Genomic DNA, 24,164 nt, shown 5'->3' with positions numbered 1-24,164 from the left:
GTGTTGGTTACAGTTCGTTATAACCACAGTATGGCTCTGGGGAGTTAATTAGCGAAAAAGTTAATTTCTTGCTCGCTTATAAACCACGCTGGTGATGAAATATGACTCTGATAAAGGGGGAACCGGAGGAAACCAGAGTTTTAGGTCTTGGCGGTGGGGCGCCTTTCTCGTTGCGAGTAAATAGATTAACATTGTTTCAGCCTGATGCCCAACTCCGTTCCCAGACCAAAGATACACTTTTTTCCCCTCTTTTTGCGCTATCTCCTCCTCTTGTTTGCCCGCCTGCCTCGCGGTGAGCTATAGCGAGTAACGAGACCACTTGCTTCTTAATTACCGTCGCAATTGCAACGTGACTATCAAAAAATGAAATTGAAGCATCGGCAAAAGAAGCGAGCATATGACAACTCCCCAAAGTCCTCGTACGATTCTCATTCGTTTTTTTATGGACCATCGATTGACTCGCTGCATTTCCTATGCCCACCAGCGACGTCTGCGGTTATTCAATCACAATCGAAATGCGCTTTCCATCTTCCGCTATCCTTCTCGCACGTGTCTTCCGCCGTATTTATATCCTCGGCGTGTCTCTCTTTCCCCACGGACCGCTTCCGTAACAGGACTCTCGACGATTTGTGGTCCATTTACTTGACCGCGATATATATCAAACTCAAAGTGCTGACAGAGCGTATCAATCGAGTGACCGCCAGATATTATTCGGTATATACGTATACGTTACGTATAACAACCCACTCACTCGCCGCGATAATATCTACGAGTTTCTCGCTCTCAGATATCGCTTTGGCAATTCTCTGCACGCGAACGGAAGAGTCTCTCCCCTGCAGTGAGGGGTGAACTTTTTTGTCTTATTCTATTCTCTTACAGTTTCACATCTTTTTCATATTCTCATATTTTACACCCTGACAGAGGTTTCCAACGTTCTCAGCGAATACCCGGATGTTTCAACATTATTGTGTCAAAGCCCCAGATCCCACCGCTGTCACCAAAAACTCTTCACCTTAAATTTGGCACTTTCTTAATTCATTGCAAGTGCCTATGGGACAATTATTACAGTGATCTAAAAAATTGCTATTCACGTTCAAAAGACAGCTGAATTCTTCTCGACGACGGTATTATTGAGTGTGAAATCGCGATACGATCAAGTTCACCTGATTCCGGTAAGTTTCCGGAATGTGGCGTGCCTTGAGGTTGAGTGAAAATTACGTGCGGGTACTCGGCGAAAAGAAAATATTTTTGTTCGCTACGTGCAGGGCGATTTTAGCGCGAGGCTTTGGCGCGGTCGCAACTTTCTGAATAATTACGCCTTGAGCTTGATTCATCACTGAAGTTCGCAACGTAAGATGCTTTATCTGCGCTCCGCACTCTCCGCGGAATTAATATGCTAATAACCTACGACACCCCCGTCGCCAACGTGGCCAACCCCCCAATTTTCCCTGTTGCCTCCCCCCCCCGAAACTCTCATCGTCCGAAGTGATGTATATTACTCAATTCGGATAAAGAGATGCGCACGATAAACTTCGGCTGCTAGCTACATCGAGAATAATCGGGACTGGAAAATTACATTTTTCGCTTCGATTGCTACTTTTTAAATTGAGAGGCCACCCGCAACTCGCCTATGTACCCTCCAACGTTCATCTATCTAGTTTGATGCACGGATGTTTCATAATTACGAACGTACTTGACGGGGGAAGTCAACCCTGATTGACGATGACATCTTTCTGCACAAGATTTTTCTAGTTTGAATTTTTTTATATTGGTACAAGATCCGTTACTTTTAAATACAGCGTTGAAACATCTATCTGCGATAGCCGGTTCAGGTTTGCTAAGTGTTAGCTGAGATTTAGCTCAATAATTGATTTTAAAGAATTTGATCATTCTTAGCAAATTTCAGCTCCTTAAGAAACTTGAAAAAGTTCTTATTTCTTTATTGAGACTATGTAGAAAAAAAATTAAATCATGAAACCAGAGACGCGATCTTTGGCGCGGAATGGCCTCTATCTCCATCGAAAAATATTCGTTCTCAGTTTCCCCCGTCAGCCTCATAAATATAAATCGCCTTTTTCTAATTATCTGGGCAATTCAGTTAAGATATTACGTATTCATAATCGTGGTCTTCTTGGACGAAGTATGATAAAAGTCGTATTGTTGGATTAATTGAAAAACGAATCGTTCCGCAAAGAGAGGTACCGTTCAAAAAATGTCGAGGGAGAAACAATATTAAATCTAATGACAGTCAGATACGATCAGTCGCACAATGGAGATCCGAACTTTGGGTTGGGTGGAAGAAAAAAAAATTCCGCACTTTTTCATTTCACATTCATCCCGTCGAATAATCACGTAATTAACTCAATCACGTATATGCATGCATACAGATATACGTACGCTCGTTCAACACCTACGCGTACAAACACCCACATATACAACGTGTATTAATACGGTCCCTCATAAATCCCATTCACATTCGCTTCAATAAAATTCAATCAGTGTTTCGTGTTGTTCATTTCAAGGAATGTACAGCAGCGGCGCAATGACCTGACCTTCGTTTAACCTTGCTTGGTTGCGCCGTGTGCGCCTATATCAATTAGATACTATCTTCCTCGACGCCATGTCTTCCGAATTATACGCAAGCGCGAGAACGACGCGCGAATGAGATTCGCGATGTCTCACCTAGCCCACGTCATTCCCCGCAAAAAACCGTGACAAAACGTATCGGTTAGAATTCAGTACGTCTAACCATTTTCAAACAAGAGCGAATCGAATGCGCGGGCCAATCTTGACTCGCGTTCAAGTAACGGTCACAAGCGGGGAGCGCAGGCGATTGGTTGAAACTTCGAACTGCTGCCGTTTGAAAACTGCTAGACGTTCCACGTTCGCGTTCGGAGAGATTCGTCGCGGTTTTTTTCGAAGAATAACGCGGAGCTGATGACGCGAGGGTGTTCGGTACATCAGCATGTGGGCAATTTTGACGAGTGCGGGAAATTGGAGGGGGAGGCAGTCTCGTATCCCGCTTTTACTGTGAGTACACATGACGTCGAATTACGCATCTATCCTTACCCTCGTCTCCCGCTGCCGCAGAACAAGTCACACCCCGCGTCGCCGAAGCCACTTCTGGCACTTGTGCTGCGTACCAGATCGCGCGGCCGAGAGAGGCGGGCGCAAAATGTCAGGAGCCTCGGGCAATCGATAATAGCTCGCACCACCTTTCCCTTCTTTCATACATATGCTGATGCGCCTCGCCTCGCCACCCCGAAGGAGCCGAGGCGAAGTTCTGGCCTCCCGGTCTGTGTACCGACTTAGATATGCGTCATCATGACGACGATAGGAACACCTAGGCGCCACGACCACGCGCCAGCAGCGTCCCGGCAAACTGGCAATAATTGCTGGATAGACGCCGGCTAGATCTCTGCTGTGGCGAAGGCAGGGTTACATCGGGTTCTCAGAACTCTGGCCCACGCTCGTCTCAATTGTTTCAACTTGTCCAATATCAGTCTCTCTTTGGCAGTATTAAGTTCGCTCCGGTATGTCGGACTCTCCTGAGTGACTGCCAGGCCCTTTTTCCTCGTCGACATCGTGACCACAGCGCAAAAAAATGTTGTTCCAATTACCGAGTGGTCCATTCTGTTTGAAATTAGGACTCAACGATGTTCGGTATTACTGGACATAAAATAGTCGCGAGAATCTAGTCAAGCCTCATTCTCTACAGAAGCTGAACATATTCAGCTATTCAGTTTACCAACATTTTGCAAAACTTTGATATTTTCGGACAAGTGTTGGTTACACGTTAAAATGAAACTAGACTGACGGCCTTCCGCATGACTGAATCATTATCGAAACAGTCTTCAGTTTGCTCATCAACGATCGACACAGAGAGTATCGTTATACAGATGTCTGTCGAGTTGTAAAGAGCGGCAATAAACAAGTGGTCAATAATTGATGCAGTAACGTAAGTGAGTATATGTAAGGAAGATTAAACCGTCATGGTGGTGAAGCAGTGACGATGAATGAACGTTTATGGAAGGTTTTGAAAAATTGAATGTAACATATTACAGCCGGTAGCTGTCCGCAGGGAGTGAATATGACGAAGAAGGGGATGAGCGTGACGATGAGCGTAAGAGGTCAGATTGAACCGCCGAACGCTGATTGGAACGACCTAGAAGGCTAATTGACCGTGTTTAGTAATGTGTATTTTTTGTTCCATCTGCTTGGTTTATGTAACTGTGACACTCCGGTGCGGTAGATAACTTAAAATAAACCGCCGCTGAGAAAATATGTCGCGTAACTCGATAGCGGGCGAGTGTCTAAGGGGCTGATCTCCCCGCGCAACTCCAACGCCCCGGCAACGACTGGGCGCCGGGATCGTACCAAGCCAACGGGCAAATGTAAACTAATGTTTCATTAAGACCGGCAGCTGCGTCGTCACTTAACTTATTAAACAACATGGCCGCGCCCCGTAAGCGACAGAAAACATCTCTTCCACCGTTATTGTTATTAGTACCGAGCCACCGAGCCTGCACTCGACGCTCTGCACCCTACGTATATAATTATTTAATTGTTTCATTGTGTCCCACGTAGATAGAGATCGCTTCCCCCTTCCCTTTGTCCCTGCCTCCCTGGACCAGGATCACCGTCAGACGCTTCTTTTCCTCCGAAGGAATACCATCTCCTTATGGTCCTCGCTTTTACGACGCGGCCAAGGTACGGTGTGATACGAGATGTCTCTACCCTGATTCCGACATGCAGTCGGTGCACTTCGCGCCCTAACGCAGCTCGAGGCGTCGACATGGAAGGGATTTCTTGTGAGAACTCTTCTCGGAAACGTCTGTAGTTACGGTATTTATATCTTCACCGGCGGCTTTTATTCCTCTCCCTTCTTTATACCTGTGTAATATGTTATATCTACACAACGTGAAGATTAACAGTCACGATATCAAACTCGCCTTCCGTGTGCAGCTTCTGCGGGTAATGTCATTCCACTTTCACAGAGTCTGTCTCAGTCGTGTTCAAGACTTGTAACTCACATCCACGTTTTCCCGTGTGTAATATTCTCCGGCATACGGAAATCTTCGTTACTGTCTCTTCGGCTACCGGATCGTTCTCGCAGTCTGATGCGCCACCGTCTTGTCGCTTGATGGGGTGAAACTACTCCAAAACTTCCTTCACTTTTATTGCTGGATTACCCATCCCTTGAATTCACTCTGAAAAATTATTTCAGAGTATAGTCAGTTGTGCAGATTCCATAGCCACTTAGATTTTATGAGATCAGTGTTGCAATTTTCCACTGTTTCGAGAACCTCTTCAGTAATGATTTACTGCGTATAGTGAATATTAGCACTTGGAACTGTTGTCAACTTTATCTACAAGACAATTAACAATCGTTTTGGCAATGGCAATAGTTAATGGAATAGTATTTTGATAAGTTGTTCCGAACTTAACGTCTTCTTCCTTTCCTGATTCAGACTTCTGTGAGGATGGTCTTGAAATGGCCGTTACTTACGACGGCTGCACTGGAATATGGATTATTCGTTTGTTGAAAACGGTTCTGGTCAATCAATAATTACAATCACGAATACAACTTCGAAAGATTCATGTCCAGATGAAGATTTGTGAACCGAGTGGACATATATTTCGAGGCTCAAAAAGTGTTCTATCTCAAGTTCCGTGACTATGTTGTACACGAAGCTGTGTGACACGGGTGTTGAATTATCCCGTATTGAGAATAGGTAATACTTTGCGAGGAGGCTGTTACAGAAGTGAGGAATATCCGTCTCGGCGCAAATGCGGCTCACGTATGGGCAGAGCCACCCTGTGTCCTCTGGTATCCTCCACCTCCTTCTCCCCCTCCTCCCCCCTTTCCCTTCTCGAAAGTATATAAGGCAAAAAGGAATACGACACACGCCGCGCCCCCGCATCAACGGAGCCCCACTTGCCATGAGAAAAAGTAACAACTTGATTCCATATTCTCAGAACGGTTCCCCCGGCCGCGTGAAGAATTGAATGAAATAAAATAAAGCCGAAGGATTCTCCATGCTTTATGGCTGGATCTTCTGCTGCCAACCACCAGGCGCGTTACGGTTATAGAATAAAATTCGAATAACACCGGAGAAAAAGGTAGAGAAAAAAAAATCGAATAGGAAGTAAATAGAACGGACCAAGAAAAGTAAGAATTAAAAAAACATCAGCTCATAAAACTGGTCTCCCGACGTTGGTTTCAAGAACATTACGAAAGATATACTACATGACACACTTACCAGATAAAGAAGAAGGAGCTGAGGTATCACTGCAGGGTGAGTTCATGAAGTGAAGAACACGTATCTTTCGTACGTTCACCTGGCGCGTGGTGAAAATCTGAAAATGAGAAAACTTGCTAGAGTTACGTAATCGACCCCGATGACGTGTGGAGTGAAGGTCGAAACCCGTGAGGGGTGGTGAGGAGATAAAAACATCGTTGGTTAGTGTCGAAGGCCGGAAGGAAGGAAGGAAGGAAAGAAAGAAACAGGAAGCAGGAAGGAGTTGCGAGGAGAACGAAGGGGGTACGAGGGGGCTGAAAGAGCGAGACCAAGAGAGAATGGAGAGAAAAGCGAAGCGATGCCGTAAAGCACTCAGCGGGGTGCGTGATCCGCTTACCAACGTTACTGCCGCCTTGTTGGTGTATCCTACGTATGCCCCACGTATGAAGGCCTGAGAGAGTGTGCGAGCAGATAGGCGAATATACGTATACAATATGTGCAGGTCCTGTATAACCACGTACGAATAGTACGTACGCCTTTCAACTAGAGTTTTACTCTTCCACTTTTATTACACTCAACTCGGACGAGGATTTTACCGTTTCGTAACTTGTAAGTGAGTATCTATCTGCAAACTATAAAGGTGGATTTCTCCGGACGTCAGAACTTGTCGCTGTAATTAACGCGTTCTTAAAATCAATTCTCACTTTCGCGATGATATCGGTTTTTCATTCGCGGATGAGTACCAAAGAAATTGGATACCAAAAACGACGGGACTGACCTCAAGAGTACGAAAATCTGGGTGGTTTCAGGCTTTTCTCCTATGAAATTCGTTAATGATATCCTCTGGCGGTATTCTTGATCATTCGAGTGAAGCAAGTTGAAACTATTTAGTTTGTAAACTATACCGATTATATTTAAACACGCATTAAGAATAAATCATAAGTTTTAGGAAGTATAACGAACGTATTTAAGATCAATCTTCCTCGGTGACGAAATTGAAACAATCAATATGTGGGTTTTATACTAACACCCTATTATTTGAGTTTTTTTTATTTTATCTAAGTGCAGGGTTCAATTTAGTAGTGAAAAATTGTATCCACTCAGTAGAATACCTTACACCACTTAAAAGTCAGAGTAAAAATTGAAAAATGAACCCTTGTCTTCTTTTTTTAGATATCGACTGTGATTAACCTTAGGGAAAAATTATGACGTTTAATATTTGAAGGTAAAATAAGAACATTTCTTCTTCTGCGTTACTCTGTTATTGTTATCTCGCGGCTGAACCGTGCAGCAGAGCCTCGCCCTGTCTCTAAATTTCTCAATACAGAATAAAACGATTGTATTCCAGCAGAGGAAGCGAGGATCTTTCCGTAACCGGAGAAACACGTAAGAAGGATACCGACGTGCACGGTGGGCATGCAGGAGCTGAAAGGAAACTGGATAACGCGGGACCAGAGGCGTAAAACTCGGACCTCGTGAAGGTGAGAGAATCCGCCTGAAGAGAGAAATGAAATTTAGTTGTATATGTTACAGGGAGCGTTTTCTCAGGTTTTTGTAAACCACGCGTATATACGTGTAGGGGTGAATGCTGTGCGTGTGTTACAGAAAGCGTGGAAGGTACGAAGGCAGTGGTGGAATGGTACGCAGCTGGGCTGAATGTAGGATTGAAATATCGACGAACGCACCGTGACTTGGGAGGCATTGAAACGAGTGACGACCGAGAAACGCGAGTTACCTTCGGCCAACAATGATAAACTCACGATCACCGTCAGATCTACCAAATTCAAAATTATTTCGATAAGGTAATCGAGCATCGATCGGCTATGCAATAATTAACGGTCACGCGGAAACACCGCGATATCTTAGGGATTCAACTACATGTTTTATTATAATACGTGTGTATGTAAGGATTTTATGTCTGCAATAAAACATCAAGAGTTTACAAGTGCGGCTAATTTATTATCTAGTTGAAAACTACAAGCCGCGGTACATTGGCCATTAAACATGAATTATAAAGGTAATAGATAGTTGTGTCGTTAAATTCTCTTTCAATAAATCAATCAATTTTTAAAGTTTATTTTTTATTCCCACTTTAATGAAATTTTTCTGGAAAATTCTCTGTGCCTATAAGAAGATGAACTACCACTATTTTGCCAAAGTTTATTTAAATAATTGGCGTCATGTAATATGTCAAAAGTTGTAAGAATTAAAGTATATATTATAAACATAGAGAAACCTAAGTGTGTGAATTCTCATTTCTCAAAACTCGATTTCAAACCCTCAACAACTTACAGTACGAAAGGTTATTGCGTATAGATTATTGGACAACTTTTGCTTGAGGTTCTAGAAGACTATTTCGAAAAAGAAAATACTAGCAAGTTCGGTTGAAAACGTTCTCCTTTTTTTATACTTATCATCTGGAACAAAGAACCCGAGTCAAAGATACGCGTATAAATTAATTCACAAAATAGCAAACTTAAGATTTTATCCTAGGTTGAATTTTTCGCCAAGAATCATAAACGTTATCAAATTGACAGGTTAATTGGCTTCCGATAGCGTTGAATATCAAAAATAATTTTACATTTTACATAAGGTTTAATTTAAAAAATTGTAACCTAAAATGAAAAAAGTTCCGACCACGCAGGAGTTAACCTCGTGGCAAAAGAAGGGTCCATCTGACTGACCGTTGTCCGATGAACAGCTACAACTGGTCGGCAAATTTTTGTGACAGGGAAAGTAGGTGTAGGTGCCTAATTGCTCCGATCCGTGGCGATCGGTATGGAATTGGGCGTTGCGTAAAGGCCAAACAAGTGAGACGTTAGGCGCGTCATGGTCAAGCTAGCTGACCGGTGGCCGATGGAAGAATCACAAAGCGATTGTCGTTACGCCCATAGATCGGTAAACGAGCGAGAAATAGAGCCGATTGTCAATTGGCAATTTAGAATCGGCGATTGGGAGCTTCGGACACGCCTGTCGCCCCCCGTTAACCGCGGCATTATGTTGCGGCACACATTGCCGACTTTCGGGTCGGTTTTGGCGCTCCGCAAAAACCTTTGTCAAATTTTGTATTTAGACACTATTTATGCCGATTGTTAAACCTCAGCCGCGGCGCGTGCTCCACAAAAATCGGATACGCCCACGAAGAAAATCGCACCTGGAATAGGCATGTATTATTATTATATGGTTTTTATTGCCTGCAGCCTTCACGTCGCAGACGCAGATTCACTTCTTCTCGCAGCCGCCGAGATCTCCGCCCTTTTCAAACCAAGGATTTACCGCTGACCGGTTGTCACGCGGCAATCGAGTAATAAGAAAAACATAACCTATAAGCCGCATGAAACGGAGAAACTTTCAAAAGTCAGGGGCTGTTCGATTTTTGAATTTCAACGTTTCGAAATCGGTTTTTTCACTGATGGAGATGAACTTGAGGATGAAATTTGAAGAAATACTGGAGAATTAAAGAATTTGTCAGAAAATTATGTCTTCATAAGTATTTCAGTCAACGATTACTATCTGATTTTGTGAGAAACCTCGATCGATCAATTAGACAACAGACTGTTATTGTCCCGTTAGATTTTTCAAATTTACCCACATGTATGTAATCTCGATTTTTCCAACGATTTCAATTCTAAATTTTCCAACATGTACAAGAATCAAAACCTGAGCGTCTTATGGATAAAAGTTAAAATATATCATTATCAATTACAAAAGAATTTTTTTATTTTTATTTTTGTCATATACTCGAAGCAATACATACCGCGCAAAAGTTTCTAATGAGAACATCAAATCTGATTTTTGAAAAACTCCAAATCCGAAAAAATCGGAAGCAAAGAAGCAATTGCGTACCCAGTTTAAATATTTCATTCATAGGATTCGAAATTATTTCGAATCGCGTCGAAAATAGGAAAAAAAATATCGACCTTAATTTTTTTTTGTATTATTTTTTTGTTCTTATCATCGATTTTAAACTTTCGAAAGACAGCAAATTAGATACACCGAAAAACGAGACAATCTCGTGCACATTTCAAAAATATTTTATGTACATAAGATTACAAAATTTTCAAATATCGTCCAAAAACGGAAGCAACAAACGGCGTTAAATTTTTTTTGGTATCGAATAATTCGACCACTCGTTTTGATATTCAACTTCCGCGTGTATAAGCGCGTTAATGCGCTACAGTTACGGATCCTGATGCGCCTGTTTCCTTCTCCTGGTCTGGCTTAAGTGCGACGACCAAAACCAGGAATAGCCTGGAGGAATATAACTGCGTGTGCGAGGCCGCGAGGTCACGCCTTCCGCGGGTTTACAAACGGAGGAGGGATGTTTCTCATTACACACCCCATATGTCTATTACTCTCAGTCCGTGGCATATGCGCCCGCCATTCTTGACATACTTCAAACAATTATTTCTTCAACCTCGACAGCCAGACCTCAACGTATTTTAAGTCAGCAAATATCCCCTTCACTATCGCATCTCTCCGAAACACCTCCGTTAATGTGAACTCCGATCACGTCAACTGAACCACGACGAAAAATGTTCTATTAAAAGTAGTTATTATTACTATCCGAGTAACTTTCAGAACATGCTCAAGAGAAGAATGTTTCGTCTAAATGCTGTCCATATTGCAGCAGGCGTCAAGACGAATCCAACGAGCCCTCACACGTTGGTTATGGACAACCTGATCGTGAGATATCGCCGTTTCGCGTAACGCAAATCGCATGAATAGCGCGGCTGACGTCACGGACCACGTAGGTTATATTCGCGATTCGCATTACTCTCAAACTTCAACTGGAGATATCTCGCGATCTGTTTGTCTAACATCGACGTTTTTGGGCTCATTAAATTCGGTTGAACATCAGCTACACGACGCATGCTTACCAAATACTGTGCAGTCATTATTTCTTTGGAGAAAAAATTAAATTGTTATGGTTGTACGATGAAAATCGATGATCGGACTAAATCCTTGCAAGGACAGTTTTTGCTCCGGAGTTTAAATCAGGAAACAAGGAGCCTAAGACCACCTCCGTGGGACACCCTGTATATGAGGCATCCGATGATGCTGTGGCTTGACCGCATTCTGTCTGCGTTCCTGTCGAATTGTGGAGCAAAAAGTTCCGGAGTAAGAAGGAGCGAGATGGTGAGACGAAGGTACCGTCATGGAAAGAGAAGGAGGAGAGAAGACTATCCTCGATTTTTGACACCGCATCGAACCGCGGAGAGATGATCTACCCTTTTGCGGACAAAAACTACCGATTCGAATCAGTCGATGCGGGATGGCGTGGCGCGGCGACTCGATCCGCGGCTTCTTATCTGCATAGTTCTGACACTCTGTAGGTATATATGCCCGCGTGACTCGATTGGGACCAGATGACTTTTGATCAGGGGCGGTCCATCGATCCGTAACGGTCGCGCAGACGGCAATTGACTCGACGCGGTAGCCGATCTCGATCCGCACCGTCATCCGATTCCTCTGCAGGTACGATTTTACCTCCACAACACCGTTCTCTACCACACCGTCTTGCGAGCTGTAAGGCCGGGGCATTGCATGCCTGCCCAGTCAACTGGAAACTATTCTCGTTATCCGACGCGAGTCACTGATTTTTTTTTTTTTGGTTTCGATTGCCCACACTTTATTTCTCACCATTACTTTAAAACTTTTACTGATCTATGCAGACCTTACCCAGTTATTCAAATACCTCGCAATTTTTTGAGCAACGCACGTAACTTGCCAATTGCCAGTGATACGTTTCATCCCCCCCCCCATTTCTCAAGTCTTGACTTTCATCAACACATTTTGTACGAAGGTGCGATTGCAGATGAACGTTTTAAGAAACCATCTGATGAGCTGAAGCGAATGGTATGGGGTTAACATGGTGTCCAGTAACAAATCCGTAACAAATTCAAGGACGTTTCCAAGACTTTTTCAGGTTATTCAGGGACATTATAAATAGAATATTTTCAGGACATAAGAAAAATTCAAGGGTAATTTTCAGGACTTTTAAAGGCCAAGCGAAATTCTAGGACATTCCTAGGACCACTGGACACCATGGTCAAGTGATTCGAAATGTGGTTAGGTACATGACATTGAGTTGAGCGATTAACAGAGCGAGTGACAATAAGAAATCTGTGCTTCAACGGCGCGGCTCTCCGTGCGATGATCGACCCTCGGGGACCTGCGATGGACAACCATGCGGGTAGTTTAAGGAATAACGAGGGAAATATGTCGCGTGTATTTCGTTTCCGGGAAGGCGCGACACCGGGGTCGCGTGGGATCATTTTTCCCCCAGGCCTAGGAGGTAAAAGAGCGCGGCAAAAACCTGAGGCGAATCGTCGTGGGAGTGTATGATAATGTTTTGGGGATGAGGAGGCAGGAGCGACGACTACTAAGCGAGCTGGATGAGAATGAGGAGCGAGGAATTTCCTCAGTCCTGTGGGAATTAGGGTGGAGTTCCGTGCCCGCCATGGCCATGCCAAACCGTCGCAGGAAGTGTCAGGATCGGCTTTAGGTCTAGACCGCAATATCGCATCTGTCCACTGACATCTTACCAACATGTGCGTTGAGGCGTCGCAATAGCTGCTTCCACCTTGCGATACTCGCGTCTCCCCTCCTTCCCCAACAGACCAAATTATCTCTTCCTTCTTCCGTCTCTCCTTTTTTCAGTCTCACAAAATTATTGCCACGTAATTCAGTGTCGAATAACAATGTCATTCGTCGTTAGTTGAACTATGGATTTCAAATCGTTTACCGCATTCTGATATACGGCGCCAAGTGCCTCAGATACGGAACAAGAGAAACTCTCTTGTCATTCCGCCATCAGTGTGCATAAACACACTCGAACCGGAGCCGGAGCAATGTATAAATTAACACCCCTGTTTCACAGTTTGGTTCTTTTTTACGTAGTGCAGTGACTGCGGCGGAGTTTCTATTTTGGAAACGGCACCCCAAATTGAACACGTCATTGTTATAAGGCGCTAGACACCCCATCGGGTCAATAGGTCACTTATTTCAGTGGCGAGGTGTTTTTTGCCTCTCTTCGCTCCTCTTTTTTCACACATTTTTTTATTTTTCTCCTCTCTCTCTCTCCCTCTGCGGTTTCTTTTTTATACTGGCTACGGTTTATTTTCGTTTCAGTTAAGAAAACAACGTCGGCCCTTGTCACGTTCGGATGCAGCGGTAGTCAGCTTACAGCGTCCCGACTCACTTCACACACTTTCACGTCGTAAGCATAGGTACACGCGCTGTGCTTCCTACCTATCCCATACCCAGATAACGTATGTTTATTTTCGAATCTCGACGTGCGAGCTTCACGTATTTGTATACATATATCCATGTATCTTGTACCTTATAATCGTCAATTTCACTCCCACCCTCTTCGCCTCAGACCATCAAAATTCGTCACACTCATATCCAGCTATTAACGGTTCCATGAATATCGCACCTGTCCTACTCCATTGGCAAATATTTTGAAAATCGGAATACGTTGCAGTTGAAGGCTTCCGAAGCAAAGCTGAAATCAGATTTCTCGACCTGTACGTAAAGCTTTAAAATTTTGTAGAATATCCTCCAAGTTACCAAAAATTGAGTCAGGTTTGCATTCCATTTCATGGTGGTCCACTCCTCGAGAGTATCGTAATTAAAGTACCTGATGAAATTCTCAAGTCCGCGAACTCGTATGCGATCACCCTAGATATCCAAGAAACGCCACAATTTTCTTTTCGAAAAAATACCCCAAACACTTCGGAAAAACGACAAAGAGACGAGTGCACGGAACCGTGCGTAAATGCAGCATCCAACAAGTCTTGCGCACGTACCGGGTACGCGGGAGAGTAGCTCATTAATTTTATTGCTAGGGAGATGAAAAAGATTATGGGTCAAACGTGGGGCTCTGGCGGGCAAGCGAGTCGTATGCATGTAGGCATGAGTAGGATGCTGCCGGGAGATGTGTCGTACGTATGCACGCGTTAGTCGCAGTCGGCGAAGCAGAGTCGTAGTGTGTTCACTTACTGTGATTATTATGATACACCTTTGCGTCACAGTCGCCGCTGAATGTTAATTCTTCGTTTGTACATCCACAAAAGGCAGTCACTCGTACAGCACAGGGTGTATCAGACGTTTCTTCCTCGGTAAGGCAATTTCCTCGCAAACCAATATACCAATTTCCCCCAGCAAAACAGTCAAGAATCCGATAGCTTTCAAATGACGGCGATTCGAAGTTCCGACCAATCGCGGGTCGCGCTTGAATAACGGTCACCTGTGCGCTGGGCAGTGCGCAACGAAAGATGCCGTACGATTGGTCGAGGCTTGAACTCGCTCTAGTTCGAAAAGTATGCGAGCCTCAAGTTGACTCGTGCGATGATTTCGCCGCGGTTTTTTGAGAGGAATAGCGTGGAAGGACAGTTTGCGGATTTCGAGAACACCCCGTACTTACACGAAGGCCTCAACATTTACATGATACGTGTGTGCAGTTTGCTGCTTTTATGTTTTGAAAGCTCATGGACGTTACTTTTCCTCTTTTCTCGCTCCTTCCTTCTTCGCGCGTCATAACTGTCCCAGAGGCTTGCTACTGACTCCACGGTGCAGTGGGAAACCGAGACTGATTATATTGCGCCAGGTTAAAAACTCGCCTGAGCAGCGCAGCCGCGAGAGCAAGTCAGATCCGTATCTCGCGCAACGAGAACGAGGCGGGTACGAAGTAGCGCGGGGAGAGAAACTGTCCTCGTTTTTTTATATTCAGTTTTGCTCCGCTTTTCGACCTTTGATTTTAACGGTGGGTTTGATATTTCTCCATTCGAAACTCGAGCGCTACTTTTCTGCAGTGATTTTGCGGTAACCGCGTAGGGTAGGGGGCTTATATTGACGCTAAATCGAAAAGTCAAACAAATCCGAACCCACGTCCCCGTCTGGGGAGCGAGCCAGACTTCGGAGGAGAGCTAAGGGCTGCTGAGGCTAGAAGTATTCCCGTGTATCGCTCTGCCACCCCTGTCTGAGTCCGGCTCTCGACGGTCCCAGGAGCACGCTTTTCTTTTACTTTCCAAATCATCCGACAGATAATCGATATTTCACGCGCTTCTTTTTATACACCGCGCCATGGGATGCTGCAGGGTTGTACACAGTGCGGCAAATAAATAAACACGATTTTGCTGCCAATTACTTGTAACAGTACGATAAACTAGAATGGATGTTTAAAATTAAACGAATTATGCTGTTCCAAGATGTGGGAATTCAATGGATTAGGAATCGACGCCATCTGGTAGCAAGTAGGCACAACTTCAAGACAGTCAGATTTAATTAGGTCATTTTGAAACGTATTTTTTACTTCATATCACCCGATTGTGGCGAAATGAATGCCTGACAGCTTGCACGGAGTTTTCTGGCTCTTCGTACTTGTACAATTAACCTCAAATAATCAGCTGATTCTCTTTTCGCCTCCATATTGTTTATTTACTGCAATCCTACGTGGATGTATAAGAATATAGCACACTGTGGTAAAAATAAAAAACTACTCGTCCATAAAAATATTAAATTCAAATTTCTAAACATCGACCGACATAGTTTTTTTAAAATTTGGAAATCGAAACTCCTCAACTGTCTCGTCTATATAAAATACGCTCCACTAAACGACACGCAGCTATTTTCAAAAACGTAAAAAGAAAGGCAAAACAAGAGAATGAATGGGAAAATGGATGGGTAACTATACGTATAATGCGTATTTCTCGAATTTCATAGAAACCTAACATCGAACAGATAATTTGACGTGTTTTGTACGCCGCAGGGATGAAACATTTCCGAGAGCATCTCTTTCGGGCTGCAACCACGGAGCCACGTTTTCCTCATCAGCTGAGATTTGTCTAGCGATGTACGGTGGGAAGGCAAGAAATGAAAAAGAAAACGCTGAAAAAAAAAGAAAGGAATTACACAGTCGAGGGATCGAGAAAGCGATAGAAGAAAAAAGTGTTAACCTCGCAAGTCGAATTCCAATGAGGTGATATTTTAATGCTCGAGGTCGATAACTGCGCATGTTATACATTATATTACAACAAATATACAGGCTCCGTTAAATAACGCATGCTGGTAGGTAAAGTAAAGCGTCGGCATTTTTGATCCTGCACACTCTAATACACGCTTAAAACGCGCCACGTGTATTTATACATGGCGCTAAAATCATACGGGCAATAAAGTATTAGTCGTTAAGTGAAACACTGCTGCTGTACTCGGGACTACCCATCGTCAGCTATAAGGGGTGTTCTCATTGAAAATAATTGTTGCAGGTGTGACTTTTTTGTTTTATAAATTGGCGTATTTGACAAGGTTTATTCACTTATTCATACAATTTCAATTTATCGAGTAACTTTATGTTGACTTGGAATTATGAAATATACAGGGTGTAACAAAATTGCTAATTGCGGTAAACAGTACTGAGCTTGTCTTGATGAACGGAACCGACAAAAATCAACAAAAAAAAAAATACAAATTTTTGGAGCACTTATTTCTCAAAAAAGCATACAATTGATAACCAATTGGGAGTTATCGCTCAAATATGGATTCCAATCACAATCAAACAAGCTCTTCGACTCTCTAATAGATGAAGTTCGACGATTATTATTTCGAATACACTATATGCAGAGTGGAATCTCTGAAATCATCGTAGCATGTAATGAATGGAATGAAGGGATGCTCTTTGCGTTTGTTTTATCACAGTTACTTGACGTCCCATAACTTTATACAACGTCGATAATTATTTCACCGATCAATCGGCATTACAACTTTCTAACAGCAACGCGGTCAGAAGGTTACATAGAATTACGACAGCTGGGTTTATAATCGTGAATAATAAATATACATCCAATATAATTATACCTGGTGAAGTGCAGCTAATCGAGTGGAATATAAACACACACGTTGGGTAATATTTTTCCGAAGAAATTAAATGATTTCTTCTATTGTCTGCATCGGTTTCGCAGCATGAGATATCATTGATTCACGTTCGAAGCGTTGGGACGATAAGCGGTCATTGGATTGTTACGAAACACCCTGTATGCAGTGATACATAAATACGTATATGTAGACTATATAAAATTTTCTCACGAGGTCGTCGACCCATAATTGCGCTCCTCGGTTGAACTCAACTAATTGTCCTGCATGCGGGATTGTCTTTAAAAATCCAGGATTTTTAACCCGACACCAGTTTAACCTGACTGCAGCTGCGCGACGAATATAACCGACAAGAACAATCTTGCTCTTGACTTCCGTAATAAAGATAAACATGTCAGAGGAGGAGCAGGAGCTAGAAAGGCGACAAAGAGAAAAGAACGAGGGAAAAAGACGGAAGAGAAACGAAACAAAATTGTAAGTAAAGATGTCAAAGTCCGTTGAAGAAGTCAAGTGCCTACATGAATGACGATGATAATTCACCAAGTTCTAGAGACCTTGCACCACGATTCCTGAATCGCGGGACTGTGCGGAAAATTATCGAGACTACTTACAAACCCAGCTGGAGAGCTCATCGTTGATTGCAAGGTATGGTTGATTAACATTCAAGATTAATCGCGGCAATCATTCCGGATACGTGCAGCGTACATACCGCGGACCGAACGAGTCGACGAATTGGGTGGTCGCCAATTGAAGAGGACTGTAGTCTACATATGTTAGCAAGCAGTCGACTTAAGACCTTTGTCTGTCAATTTAGACGTGAATTAAACCAACAATTGAATACCTCGCCGAAAGAGCTCTCCTATGGTATTCGTAACGAGGTCTCTGCACGCTAGGCAAGAAACTCTCTTCATTCGGTGTATAGCTGTAGGTTAATTCCAGACGAAATATACGAAGTTTGAACGTTAAAAGAACAAGGCAATAATATCGTAGGTATTTCATTATTGCCAAAGTGGTGTTTTTCACTTTTCCAAACCAATCTGAATACTCCCAATGCGTTTATCGGAGGACCACAGTTAATGAGTGTTGTCAGAAATTTGTTGCTTCATGTGTACCTCGTCTTGTATTGAAACATTGGCGAGACCAATGAACTGATGTTCAACGAAACGAATTTATCGATTCAGAATTGATCGAAGTTTCTACGGTATCGAGTCGTTTCTAATTCAACATCTTCATTCGCAACTGCAGATCAATTCATTCCGGTTCACTGGCTGACGTAGTGTGACCATTACTAGGAAGAGTAGTAACTATTAAACAGGAGAATCTTACTTGCATAGATTATCGTATATCAGTGAATCTGATATTCCTTAGTAGTGAAAAGTTAATTGAAAACCGTGAGTGTTGGTTGTTAATCTATCAAATACCTTCTAGATTTTCAAACACCTCGCCAATTTTGGGTAGATCGGAGATTTCCATGATCCGCAGTCGATGGAACAAGGTTAACCTTTGATTGTGGCGAATAAGTGGCAATTGAATCATCATTTGCCGACAAGTCATCGGTTAAATAGAATCAATAAATACACAAGTGGCGTACGATGGGCAAGTTTGCAGAGTGTTTTAAGGCGGACAAGAAGCGCACCAATTTACAAGCTGCAAGTGCGGGTGTATACATAACGGTGCGCGGGGCAAGAAGTTGCCCGGTAAAAGAGTGCACCAGCACCATCGCCATTCAGCGTGATGGGACGGTCTGGTGTTGGGCACTTTAAAGACCCGCGACGGCAGGAACGGACCGCTAACAAGATAATTAAGCCTCCTACCAAGAAGAGAGACTGGCTCTTTTTTCCCGGTCGCGTGCGCTGATGTCAACTGCTTTTGTAAAACATCTCCCAACTCCTCGGTATATCTCCGCCTCTTCTCGTCTCTCGCTTTTTGTCCCGATCATTGCGTGGGACACGCCAATCCGCGTCATGAAACCAGATGAAGCTGGAACGGAACATCGTCATCGTGGAGCTACGAGGCGATCATGCGATCGCAATAATCAGAAGTGAGTGGACACACCGTGGGAATACTTGGAAGGACCTCGGTGGTACTTTTGAATTCTGTTCTTCCTGTCTCCCTTATCCAGCGATGTTTTTTCGCGATGAGAAGGTTGGGGGTGAATATACGAACATGGTGCATGCGGGAGTTTTAAGTCTCGGAGCTCATGGAGTTCGCCGGTCTCGACAAGTTTTCCCTCAAGTTAGCCTCACTGCGAGCGCAACTTTAATTACAAAAGTTCTCGCTTTTGTCTGATGACTCTCCCGGAGTCTGCAGCGAAAGCAGTAGGAGCCGGCGGGCGGAAAAGTAGGTGGTACTACCTACAACTTGGAAAGTTTACCGCATCTTGAGGAAGACACTTGCCTTTAAGATAGGATTGTCTTCTTCTTCAATGCTCATGGCTTTGCAGCAGCAGTGGCGGCTCTCTCTCACCCTTCCCTTCCTTCTTCTCTTGCCTCACTGCAGACTTTGGAGTTTACAATTAGAGAGTCGCATGTCTCATCGCGATCGCCGTGCTGCGGTGTATGAAATAGAAAAAAAAAAAAACAACAGAAAAGGGACGAAGGAACGAAGGAAGTAGTTCATCATTAGATGTAGTCGGTAGTTCATCGGATTATGGTATGTCTTGAGCCATGTCAATTGTCGACCAGAGGATCTTATTATCGTGACAGTCAGCGCAGAGAACTGATACCAGTTCACAAGAAATTTGAACGAACCGAATCACTATCAGTATGAATTTTGAAAAAGTCTACTTATTCAAGTCGAAAGTAGACAAAACTCAACAGCTTGTAACGAATTGCAAAACTTGAGTCAAACCTTTTAGGAACAGTAGTGAGAAAGAGAGTTATAAGGTTTGTGGGGATAAATTTATCCTCTTCCAATTCTTCATCACCATTTTCTGCACTTTAGTTCCCCTTCTTTCTCGTTGTTCCGGTCCATATTTCGGACACATAAATACTCAAGTGTGGTTAAACTATACGTGTCCAATCATCGAAGTTCGCTATTTCATACCGTTCCTCGTCTCTTTTTCTCGTTACTTTGTCCCCATCTCCACGGGTCTTTAGTATGCAGTGCATGGTCTGCAAGAGGATTAAGCCGCACAGCGAAACCAGACAATTCCAGTATGTTTTGCCTCTGCAATCCTTGGCGATACCTGCAGCGGATGCAATTCCAGTTTGAAGATAAAGAAAATGGAAAAAAAAAGAAACAAGAAGAGGTAAAAGAATTGCATAAAAATGCAGAGCAGCGAGCAATCCGGGTCCCCGTCTCGGCTCGCCCATGCCGACTGCTTGAGATGAGTGAATCCCGCTCAAAGGAGTTGGGCGGAGCATACGGAGCGGTTGAGGAAGGCCAGGGAGGTGAGGGTGCCAGAGGGGCGAGGACTGCGGGGGCGGCGAGGGTGCAGGCGAGGGTGCAGGCCAAGGCGGCGAAGGCGGAGCCCAGCTTCCAGAGGCGTGATGTATCGACTGAATTCAGATGTTAAGTCACTCCGCTCCTCGGTCCGAAACCCATAGCTACCTCCTGACCGCACTGACGACCGGCTGCCTGCACGGTCACCTTCACCCTCCTACTCCTCCTCCTCCCCTTCTTCTTCTTCTTCTTCTTCCTCTCGTCCTCTTTTTATTCCACTTGTTCTTATGCCCATGGTTTACTCCCTGGTGCAGTACCGAGTACCGACGTACAACTGTATAACCGAGATTGCCAGCTCGTACGCGTTTCGAGTTGATGGTGTGTTTTGGTGCGCGAAGCCACTCGAGGCCAAGCTTGTTGTTGAGAAGGTACTGTCTTATCGACCTAGTGCATTGAAGATGTTATCGGAAATTATTCGGGGTGTGGAACGACGTCGTTGGGGGTTATTGAAAGACTAAATTGTAGGAAACCATCAGGAAATCATCATCTACCGATCGAAATATGATGGTAATCGCTGGAAGTCAGTTGGCTGTGACCTGCAACCATCGAGAATCAATTGGGAGCCAGCGACATTTAAAAAAGACTATGTGTCATCAGTGGAAATTCATCGAAGATCTCTAAAAATTATGTTTAACTTCTGGAATGGTTAGATATCAGGTGATATCAGAATTCACTTGACACTTGATCAACGTCGTTCAACTGAAGGATCTGCATCTTTAACCTTCGTTTAACCACTCAACAAAATCATAATATAGTTAACTGTAATACCGAAAACTACCGCAGTGATAGATATTGAGCATCGAACCATCTTGAACCAAGTGACCATTATCACGATGTCACAAAAAACATTCGGCTATGCAAAACTTTGTTCTTTGTCAAAACTTATACGGACTTTCAGGTTCTCGTACATCGTTACACGTAGATATAAAAGAGCACTGAAGTACGGAGGTGTTTACGCAGATACATGATTGATCAGCTTGTTATTTTGCACTGAACTACTGTAACGATGATTTCATCATCAAGTCTGTTGCAGTAGCAGCAGCAGTGCAGCCGGCTGTCGTCGCTACGTTACATTATAATATGCAACAGCGATTGTATAATAGAAAATTGAGTAATCCTCTGACGCCTACCTGTTACTGAGAATAATTTACAACCTACCCATTACACGTACTGCAGCAGGCATGATGTGCAACAGCGATTGAAAAAAGCAAAGCCATTTGAAAGGAATTAAAAACCTCTTAGTAATTATTGAGTAAAAAATGAAAGGATGACACGTGTCAGAGTTTTCGACTTAGCAGTTAGTGCTACAAGATTGGAATCATACGTATTTGACACACAGCAGAGAAGGGATGTGCAGACTTTACCAAACATGACAATCGAATATACGTCGAAAGAAATATTGTCTTGAGTTAAATAAATGTCGTTTGATGGAAGTAACTTTCGACACGTTTCATCCTGATGTGCCAATTGGTGAACTCGACAAATTTCTTTTTTTGTGCAGTAAACCAAACTCTGTACAATTTCTCGCATGCTAACTTACCGCGATTGTTTTTGGTAAAGTTCCATCCTCAGAACTCAGAGGGCAGGAAGTTACGGAGAGTATGCTGTGAGCATGCTATAAAAATCCGGTAATTCTCTCGAACGAATGAGATTCAATTCCTGCATCGCGTGTAGGTACGTCAATCTGACTGTACGGGGTCGGTCTGAGGAATTCGTGTAATAGGCAGAGCTGGAAAGGCGGAGGGTGAATGGAAACTATAAGCTGCGGAGGTCGGAAGGACGATTCTTGAAATATGATGAATCGCGTTTAATATGTAGGTACAACGTGTCCGCGGGATGAGAAATCGAAGTTGAATATTGTATGTGCCGCAGTGGCGGTTTGGTTGCGGCTTGCGGCCTGCGGCCTCCGGGGCGCGGAACCTTCGCCCGACCTCCTCGCCTCCCCCGCTATATAACCGAAAGCCTCGATCCATCAAGGAGCCGGGAAGAGGCGGGGTTGATATATCTTAGGCCAGGTTGACCTCTGCGCCGGACACTATAAAACCACCCTTAAACATCGGCGCCCTAAAACGTGCGAGATTGCCGGCTGAATTGCTAAGTCGAGGGTTCACCTCCCCGCCTCCCTCTACCGTGAAAAGCTACTGTGCCATTCGACGATTTACCTCGCCTAAATCGCAATCCGTTCGAGGCGACGCGATCCCGTATTTCATCGCCTTCGTGCTGCGGTGAAACACGCTCGCCTAATTTATGCGTTACAATCGCCTCGAAACAATCGATTTACCGCAACAAATCGATTGTTTTACGTATATCGACTTTTCACGATTTTTTGATAATATTTTGGTCGACGTAATAACGATGGTTTGGAAATCGGATAGATTCGTCTGTTTTTTCTACCGTGCAAAAAAAGACGTCAATGAAACACTTGTAAAGAATTCATTTTCCTATTACCAAGTACCAGTTTATTGAAAAATGATTTTTAAAGAAATCGTTGCCAAGTGTTAAAATTTTATCTAAGGAATTTCAAATCGAAAGCTTCACGTGCTTCACACATAATGTTACAAATTTCAGTATTTTTAAGAAAAATGTATCGTATTATGGTTTATTAAAATAAACAAAGTGTAGAAACTTCTTTAATACATTTTTAAAACAATCAATTATTTCACTTTATATAAATTTCAATCGAATGTGTAATTTTGAAAATGTGTAAATGCAATTATTTCATACCTCTCGCGGGAAATTCTGTTACAGGTATAGAAATGTAAAGAAAATCAATATCAAAGTTTTAAATAATTAAACAATCCACCAGGTGACGAGGATTCAAATATCTTCGGAAATTTATAGCCTCTTCGCGAATTACGTTGGGTGAAAAAATTAATCGAAATATAAATATCAAGAACAAAATCGCAATCGTTTCAAACGACGAAACCTTTCACAATAAAAAAATAAAAATAAATTGCACTCTATAGTTTCTATATTTAGCGCTATTTTCGGTTGAAACCATAAAAATGAATACACACAAAAAACTCGAAACTTTCGTAACACCTATTAGAATTTTATCCAAAAATATTGACACACGAATCTGTCCGATAAGTACATTAATAAAATGATAAAAATCATCGAGACAAGATAGAGAAATAAGTAAATAATCCGCAGGTGCGAACTTTATCCCCTGATATTTTCCGCATTCCATATAAAAGTGAACGCATGATTGCAGCTGCAGTTCCGCCGCATGACTGCGTATAACGCGAGGCGTGTGTCGAGTAAAATGTCGCGGATCTCTTAACTTTGATGTTAAGAAAGCAGCGCAGCTTACACAAGCACAGAGGCACGATAGACGAGCATGCGTGTCGTATGCTCGTGTAATATCACGACGGATGCCGCGATATTCTCGTTTCATCACCGTACAAATCCGACAAACTTAGTTCCTCCTCGGATTTTCCTAAGGCTTTAGCCACGGGCGCGTTTAATCGTATAGGAATTCACGGAGTGTAAATTCATCCGTTACACAGCTATTTGCAAAAGTTGTTGTACAATTCCGTACCTTTTACTCGAAGACCGAATTCCAGGGATTTGCACAGACTTGAAAAATTCGATCCCCGGTCG

General features: G+C 43.3%; 1 protein-coding gene and 1 long non-coding RNA gene across 4 annotated transcripts in view; one reads left to right on the top strand and one right to left on the bottom strand.

Moving 5' to 3' along the window:
• LOC138190962 (uncharacterized) overlaps window positions 1-24,164 on the bottom strand; it is an 85,401-nt gene that overhangs the window by 20,913 nt on the left and 40,324 nt on the right. For 2 of the 3 annotated variants that reach the window (XR_011177120.1, XR_011177121.1), the window contains exon 2: window positions 6,264-6,360. The gene's annotated coding sequence lies outside the window, so the exon portion shown is untranslated. Of the gene's footprint in view, window positions 1-3,069; window positions 3,365-6,263; window positions 6,361-24,164 lie in introns of those variants that run through there. The other variant, XR_011177122.1, reaches the window with a different exon arrangement.
• On the top strand, window positions 2,800-8,444 carry LOC124219768 (uncharacterized). The gene is made up of 3 exons (XR_006883458.2): window positions 2,800-3,030; window positions 4,588-4,845; window positions 7,591-8,444. It is a non-coding gene; the product is annotated as an uncharacterized lncRNA (long non-coding RNA).

Source organism: Neodiprion pinetum, chromosome 5 (genome assembly GCF_021155775.2).
Source record: "Neodiprion pinetum isolate iyNeoPine1 chromosome 5, iyNeoPine1.2, whole genome shotgun sequence".
NCBI classification, from domain to species: Eukaryota; Metazoa; Arthropoda; class Insecta; order Hymenoptera; family Diprionidae; genus Neodiprion; species Neodiprion pinetum.
The sequence above is the reverse complement of the archived record's forward strand: the minus strand, read 5'-3'. Positions and strand labels throughout refer to the sequence as shown.